Source organism: Bubalus bubalis, chromosome 19 (genome assembly GCF_019923935.1).
Source record: "Bubalus bubalis isolate 160015118507 breed Murrah chromosome 19, NDDB_SH_1, whole genome shotgun sequence".
NCBI classification, from domain to species: domain Eukaryota; kingdom Metazoa; phylum Chordata; class Mammalia; order Artiodactyla; family Bovidae; genus Bubalus; species Bubalus bubalis.
Window position 1 is genome coordinate 54,504,151 of NC_059175.1, and position 9,319 is coordinate 54,513,469.

The window sequence follows — 9,319 nt, forward strand, 5'->3', positions numbered from 1 at the left end:
CATGGACTCCGGCCCACCAGGCTCCTCTGTCTGGCAAGAATACTGGAGTGGGTTGCCATTTCCTTCTCCAGGGATCAAGGCTGGGCAGAAACCAATGCAGAATGATTACCAATAATACTTACCCAAAGATGAAAGTAATAGCTGGATCAGGGTCTAGCATTGTGTCTTTGCCCACATTGAGTTATATCAATTAAAGCAAACTTTCTCAAAACTTTGATACTTAATTAGTTCAGTGATGTATACATTTTGAGATACAAATGGTATTTCTTTGCAGGTCATCCATTAACATTATTTTACATGAGTTTTGAAAATAGCTTTTGATTATTTGTTTTGCTTATTTTCACATCCATGCATTTCCACATTGTTATACCTTTTTTTGTGGCTTCATTGTGAGTCATAGTTAATCTTTTTTTAATATTAGGTACATATTAATTTTTCAATTGATATATAAATACATAAATGTGTTATTTTATATTAAATGTTGTTGCTGTTCAGTTGCTCAGTTATGTCTGACTCTGTGATCCCATGGACTGCTGCATGCCAGGTTTCCTTGTCCTTCACTATTTCCCAGAGTTTGCTCAAAATTGTGTCCATTGAGTTAGTGACACCATCCAACCATCTCATCCTGCAGCCCCCTTTTCTTGCCCTCAATCTTTCCCAACATCAGGGTTTTTTTCATTGAGTTGACTCTTTGCATCAGGTGGCCAAAGTATTGGACCTTCAGCTATAGCATCAGTTCTTCAATGAATGTTCACGGTTGATTTCCTTTACCACTGACTGGTTTGATCTCCTTGCTGTCCAAGGGACTCTCAAGAGTCTTCCTCAGCACCACAGTTCGAAAGCATTAATTCTTCAGTACTCAGCTTTCTTTATGGTGTAACTCTCACATAAGTACATGACCCCTGGAGAAACTATAGCTATGACTATATCACTTTGTTGGCAAAGTGATGTATCTGCTTTTTAATATGCTGTCTAGGTTTATCATAGCTTTCCTTCCAAGAAGGCAACTTTTAATTTCCTGGCTGCAGTCACAGTCCACAGTGATTTTGGAGCTCAAGAATATAAAATATTTCACTGTTTCCACTTTTTCCCCATCTACTTTCCCTGAAGTGATAGGACCATATATCATCTTGGTTTTTTGAATGTTGAGTCTCAAGCCAGCTCTTTTACTCTCCTCTTTCACCCTCATCCAGAGGCTTTTTAGTTCCTGTTCACTTTCTGCCATTAAACTGTTGTATTAAGTATCAGTTCAGTTCAGTTCAGTCGCTCAGTCGTGTTCAACTCTATGCGACCGCATGAACCACAGCACTCGAGGTCTCCCTGTCCATCCTCAACTCCCAGAGTTTACCCAAACTCATGTCCGTTGAGTCAGTCATGCCATCTAACCATCTCATCCTCTGTCATCCCCTTCTCCTGCCTTCAATCTTTCCCAACATCAGGATCTTTTCAAATAAGTGAAAATAATCAAAAGCTATTTTCAAAACTCTTCACATCAGGTGGCCAAATATTAGAGTTTCAGCTTCAATATCAGTCCTTCCAATGAACACCCAGGAGTGATCTCTTTAGGATGGAATGGTTGGATCTCCTTGCAGTCCAAGGAACTCTCAAGAGTCTTCTCCAATACCACAGTTCAAAAGCATCAATTCTTCTGTGCTCAGCTTTCTTTACAGTCCAGCTCTCACATCCATACATAACTACCAGAAAAACCATAGCCTTGACTGGACGGACCTTTGTTGACTAAGTAATGTCTCTGCTTTTTAACACGCTGTCTAGGTTGGTCATAACTTTCCTTCAAAAGAGTAAGTGTCTTTAAATTTTATGGCTGCAATCACCATCTGCAGTGATTTTGGAGCCCCCAAAAATAAAGTCAGCCACTGTTTCCACTGTTTCCCCATCTATTTGCCATGAAGTGATGGCACTGGATGCCATGATCTTTGTTTTCTGAATGTTGAGCTTTAAGCCAACTTTTTCACTCTCCTCTTTCACTTTCATCAAGAGGCTCTTTAGTTCCTCACTTTCTGCCATAAGGGTGGTGTCATCTGCATATCTGAGGTTATTGATATTTCTCCCTTCAATCTTGGTTCCAGCTTGTGCTTCCTCCAGCCCAGCGCTTCTCATGATGTACTCTGCATATAAGTTAAATAAGAAGGGTGACAATATACAGCCTTGACGTACTCCTGTCCTTATTTGGAACCAGTCTGTTGTTCCTTGTTCAGTTCTAACTGTTGCTTCCTGACCTGCATACAGGTTTCTCAAGAGGCAGGTCAAGTAGTCTGGTATGCCCATCTCTTTCAGAATTTTCTACAGTTTATTGTGATCCACACAATCAAAGGCTTTGGCATAGTCAATAAAGCAGAAATAGATGTTTTTCTGGAACTCTCTTGCTTTGTTGATGATCCAGCGAATGTTGGCAATTTGATCTCTGGTTCCTCTGCCTTTTCTAAAACCAGCTTGAACATCAGAAAGTTCACGGTTCACATATTGCTGAACCCTGGCTTGGAGAATTTTGATATGTATTGAAATAATCAGGAAATGAATAATGCTTTTAGAACATTCTAAAATTATTCTAAAAATATTATTCATTTCCTGATTATTTCAATACATATCAAAATTTTCATTTGGAGAAACAATTGTCTATTACTACATAATATATTACTACACACGGTCTTTTAAAACCAGATGTATTTATGTTATCTCTATTTGTCAAAAATTTAGATGTGAATTAGGATCTCTGCTGCATTAGGAACTCTCATAAGGCTGAAATTATGGTGTCAGCCTAGAGGGACTTCTCATCTGAAGGCATGAGTAAAGATTTCTGAGCGCACATGATAGTTGTAAGAATTCATCAAAAGTTTTTGAACAAAAATTTGCTTTCATTTCCTGACAAAATGGTGTCTCCAAAATGGCAGCTTGTTTCATCAAAGCATACAATCTGAAAGGACAATAGTGTTTAACGGCAATGTAGAGGTCACAAACTTCTGTAACCCGAACACAACAGAAACATCTCATCATATTTCCTATATTCTATTAGTTAAAAGCAAGTCACTAAGCCATCTTACATTCAAAGAGAAGGTATGAAACAAGAACATGACAATATGGGATTATGGAGGAGATCCTCTTTTTAATAGAATACTGCCTATGACATGGTTTTAAATAAAATGCTAATTTATACATGATGTTGTACATATTGAAAGCTTAGAAAGGAGTATCCTCTTAATTTTACTGCTTTGTTAGTAGCATTTTAAATGTTATCCAAGTAAATATATATATATTTCAGACTGTGTTGATCATTAAAACCTCTTATACAAAAATAACTCAAATACAAAATGGGCAAAAGACTTCAAAAGCCATTTCTCCAAATAAGATAAGCAAATGACCAATAAAATGACACAATTGTAAAAAAATTAACTTTATTTTTTTCAGCTTTACTGAGGAAAAATTGACAAATAAAATTTGTATCTAAGGTGAGATTTAATGATTCAATATACAAAAATATTATAAAATAATATCCACAATCAAGTTAAATTAATATATTTGTCACCTCCCATAGTTATCACTTGGCCAGATTTTCAAGGGAAATTGTATACATTTGGAGAATGCATAGATATGGTAATTTTTGCTAACTGCCACAAAAATGCCTATTTATGAAGTCATAAAAATTTCCCTAGAAAATTTAGCATAAGACATTTTTGCATACATGTTAACAATATTTCAGATGTTTAAGAGAATGATAATTTGAAGCTATTAAGTTGTGACAGATTTTTTTTTTCAATTGCTTCACATTCTCTTTTAATCAATATTCTTTTTTTTTTTTTTTTTTAATTTACAATACTGTTTTGGTTTTGCCATACATCAACATGAATCCACCACAGGTATACATGCATTCCCCATCCTGAACCCCTCTCCCTTCTCCCTCCCTGTACCATCCCTCTGGGTCATCTCAGTGCACCAGCCCCAAGGATCCTGTATCCTGCATCGAACCTGGACTGGCTATTCGTTTCACATATGATATTATACAAGTTTCAATGCCATTCTCCCAAATCATCCCACCCTCTTCCTCTCCCACAGAGTCCTTGATATTATCTTGATCAAACATTCTGGTTAAAAGAATGGCAACCAGTAGCTAGAATATTATAAATTTACAGAAATTTTGCCATTATCATTTTTTGTATATACTTGTCTTGATCATTAAAGATAGTTTAGTTCAGTGATGTGTTATATTCATCACCTCAACCCCACTCCCAAGCAAAGAGTCTGCCACTCATTAGGTAATCAAAGTGAAGTTAAGTGAAAGTCACTCACTCATGTCCAACTCTTTGCAACCCCATAGACTGTAGCTCACCAGGCTCCTCTGCCCATAGGATTCTCCAGGCAAGAATACTGAGGTGATTTGCCATTTCCTTCTCCAGGGTATCTTCCCAACCCAGGGATTGAACCTGGGTCTCCTGAATTGCAGGCAGACTGTTTACCATCTGAACCACCAGGGAAACCAGGTAATCAAAGACTGTATGTAGATAAATCAGGTTTGTTTTGCCTCTTGGAACTTCTGGTTATTACTCTTTCTCTCTTGAAAATATCAGAAAAGTATATTCTTTTCCCTTCTTTATTTATTTAGGATTCCAGAAATCTATTAGATGCCTTCTACATATTGTATACAGGATAAAGACTGGATATACAGCAAAGACCAAGACAAACATGATGATCCATGATCTTTTACATGGAACTTCTTTATAAGTCCTTGTCACTCAGTCATTCCACTCAGTTAAATGCATCATAATTTCTGAAAGAGATGGGAATACCAGACCACCTGATCTGCCTCTTGAGAAATCTGTATGCAGGTCAGGAAGCAACAGTTAGAACTGGACATGGAACAACAGACTGGTTCCAAATAGGAAAAGGAGTTCGTCAAGGCTGTATATTGTCACCCTGTTTATTTAACTTCTATGCAGAGTACATCATGAGAAACGCTGGACTGGAAGAAACACAAGCTGGAATCAAGATTGCCGGGAGAAATATCAATAACCTCAGATATGCAAATGACACCACCCTTATGGCAGAAAGTGAAGAGGAACTCAAAAGCCTCTTGATGAAAGTGAAAGAGGAGAGTGAAAAAGTTGGCTTAAAGCTCAACATTCAGAAAACAAAGATCATAGCATCTGGTCCCATCACTTCATGGGAAATAGATGGGGAAACAGTGGAAACAGTGTCAGACTTTATTTTTCTGGGCTCCAAAATCACTGCAGATGGTGACTGCAGCCATGAAATTAAAAGACACTTACTCCTTGGAAGCAGTTATGACCAACCTAGATAGAATATTCAAAAGCAGAGACATTACTTTGCCAACAAAGGTTCCTCTAGTCAAGGCTATGGTTTTTCCTGTGGTCATGTATGGATGTGAGAGTTGGACTGTGAAGAAGGCTGAGCACCGAAGAATTGATGCTTTTGAACTGTGGTGTTAGAGAAGACTCTTGAGAGTCCCTTGGACTGCAAGGAGATCCAACCAGTCCATTCTGAAGGAGATCAGCCCTGGGATTTCTTTGGAAGGAATGATGCTAAAGCTGAAACTCCAGTACTTTGGCCACCTCATGCGAAGAGTTGACTCATTGGAAAAGACTCTGATGCTGGGAGGGATTGGGGGAAGGAGGAGAAGGGGATGACAGAGGATGAGATGGCTGGATGGCATCACTGACTCAATCGATGTGTGTCTGAGTGAACTCTGGGAGTTGGTGATGGACAGGGAGGCCTGGCGTGCTGAGATTCATGGGGTTGCAAAGAGTCGGACACGACTGAGCCGCTGATCTGATCTGATCTGATCTGAATTTCTTTTTTTTATTCTAAAGCACTATATATTGGATTTGATGCTAATAAACTTAACTATACAGTTTTGAAACCACCACTTACGTGCACACAGTTTGCAAAATGCATTCTCTCAAAACACTAAAATGGAAAAGACACTTGATTTTTGTTAGATTTAAGGGTTTATTATATAGCATATTTATATAAATCATATGAAAATAATCTCCACATGATAATGGATATAGAAAAAGTAACTATGTTGTCAATTCCATATAAATAATTTCACATGTAACCTGAAAAATAAATGGTACTAAAGATAAACCATAGGTCATTTAACTTCTGTTTGTTAAATTACTCAAGTATAAATTTACAGTTTTATTAGGTGTGTGTGTGCCTGCTAAGTTGCTTCAGTCATGTCCAACTCTTTGCGACCCTCTGGACTGTAACCTGCTCTGTCCATGGGATTCTCCATGCAAGAATACTGGAGTGGAATCCCATGCTCTCCTCCAGAGGTTCTTCCCAACCCAGGGATCAAACTGGGGACTCATGTCTCCTGCATCAGCAAGAGGGTTCTTTATCACTATCGCCACCTGGGAAGCCCCTAGTTGTATTAAATATATAAACTAAGCAATTATAAGCAAAAATAAAGCTATACAAGAAAGGATCTTTCCTGCTTCCACATTTATTCTTGTAAGTCAGCTAACATTAGAATAACAAACATATGACAATGACAATTTGGAATCTAAACATGAAGTTGTGAAATGCAAAAGGTTATTATTATACTAGGCTATAATTAGTATTGTAATTGTTTTTGCTAGAAGCATTTTTTTTCCTATTATCATGGCATTTTTGACAAAGTCCAGCAACAATGGTTCAGTTAACTACACAAAATGTGACCTGAAGTATTTATTTTGTACAAACATGTTAAATGTAAAGTATAGCATAAGAATGTAATAGTTCAATACAGTTCAGTTCAGTTCAGTCGCTCAGTCATGTCCGACTCTTTGTGACCCCACCAATTGCAGTACACCAGGCCTCCCTGTCCAACCCCCAGAGTTCACTCAAACTCACGTCCATCGAGTCGGTGATGCCATCCAGCCATCTCATTCTCTGCCGTCCCCTTCTCCTCCTGCCCCCAGTCCCTCCCAGCATCAGAGTCTTTTAGATATTAACTGAATTTTGAGATGTAATTGTCTGGTGGTTAAACTGTTCTGTAAAGTTGTCTTACATGCTCTGGATCAAAGCCATTGTAGAACATTCCAACTATTATTTTCAATTTAGACCGTCAGTTCTGGTCCATTTACCAAGTGGTGAAATCAGAGCAATTGATTCTTCTGAATCTCTGCCAGTTACACCCCATCTAATTTCTCCAGTCCATATGCACTCATCTGACTGTTATTTTTGGACTTCAACAAGAATTGCTCTACCATCAATTGAATAGGCATAGGTTTAGAATGATGTGCATAATTTGAAGGGCTGAAATTGCTCACTCAGGCAGGAAGTGACCCTTCAGTAAACTGCAGATCAATTCAACTCTGATAAATGCCATTATGGTATATAACCCCCGAAGGAGAAAATGGCAACCTACTCTATTATTCTGGCTGGGATAATTCTGTGAACAGAGGAACCTGGCAGGCTATAGTCCGTAGCATTGTGAAGAGTAGAACACTACTGAGTGACTGAGCACACACACAAGGTAAACAGGTAATGCTTAAGTTTTGTGTTACAATCCAAAGAAGGATTATTTGTGATTACAAATAATTTATTTTCAGTAACAAAGATTTTGACAAGTTTCTATCAATTTACTATCTATAGGGAAAGAGCAAATTAACCAAGATGGTGTGGTCAGGCTCTCTCCACCCACGGCCTCTAGCTCTTGCCCAACGTTTTGTGAATAACAATTATGTAACAGCTGAGATCACTTATAGCACTGCGCCTGTGGCCTCATGAGGTACTGGCTTGGTCAAGTGCTACTTTGTGCAGTAAGCATATATAAGCTTCATCTGAGAAGGCACTGAGGCTGCATAGAGGTTATGTTATGTCCGCAACATTATGGATATGTTACTACTGCTGTGTCTGTTGGGTCAGCCACAAGAGAAGTATAGTGTGTCTGCTGCTACAGCTGCTGTGCCAGACAGGAGAGAATAAACACGTCTGCAGTTCCTACAGCTCCTTAAGTTTTCTTCCAGCTTTCCTGCTTGCACTTTGTCTACCCTGGGTTCAGTAAACAGTGCAAACAGCATGAAAGAGACAATTGGCATCACGAACAGAATCAGAGATACAATCAGGGTAGTTGACAGGATACCCAGCAGCTAGAGGAGCCTGATTGGAGAAGGAAATGGCAACCCACTCCAGTATTATTGCCTGGAGAATCCCAGGGATGGGGGAGCCTGGTGGGCTGCCGTCTATGGGGTCGCACAGAGTCGGACACGACTGAAGTGACTTAGCAGCAGCAGCAGCAGAGGAGCCTGAGGCTACACTGGATGCAGGAAGCCAGTGGCCACCATGGAGCATGTGGTACCATGTGGTCGCTATACTCTCGGCATGGGCTCCAGTGGAACACTGGAAGCAGTGGATGGTTCACTGGATAGAACTGAAAATGTGTTAGAAAATATGGATTGTGTCCTATGTGATGCCACACTGGTGCCCAATGTGCAACATGAGACTGTAGGTCCACACTTGGCAGCAAGTCCCATTGTACAGCAGAAAGTGAAGAGTGAACAGCCTATGGACCGGGGGGACATCCTCACGGGCCCCAATTGTGACAGAGTTTACGACATTTCAACCATATACTCAGGAAGAGGTGGTCGACTTGGGTAAGCAGTTTCGACAAAAGCAAAGGGAAACCTTGGCAACTTGGCTTCTGCAACTACGTGACACAAGCGTGGGCCCAGTGACTGTCAGGGTTTTGTGCATCCTTACTGAGGGAAGTAGAGAGTCGGCAATACACAGTGCATCTATTCAAAACCTATGTTGCATTCTCAACGTAGCACAAATACACATGAAGTTTATTATAGTCTTTGTATCTTATGTAATTATGATAATGCATGCATAATTTACAAATGGATTGTTGTTCAGTCACTCAGTCATGTCTGACTGCTTGCAACCCCATTGACCGCAACACACCAGGCTTCTCTGTCCTTCACTGTCTCCCAGAGCTTGCTTAAACTCATATCCATTGAGTCGTTAATGCCACCCAAATATCTAATCCTCGGGCATCCCCTTCTCCTCCTGCCTTCAATCTTTCCCAGCATCAGGGTCTTTTCTAATGAGTTGGCACTTCACATCAGGTGGCCAAATTATCAAAGCTTCAGCTTCAGCATCAGTCCTTCAAATGAATACTCAAGATTGATTTCCTTTAGGATTGACTAATTTGATCTCCTTGCAGTCCAAGAGACTCTCAAGAGTTTTCTCCAACACCACAGTTCAAAAGCATCAATTCTTCAGCACTCAGCCTTCTTTATGGTTCAACTTTCACATCCATATATGATTACTGGAAACCATAGCTTTAACTATATGGACA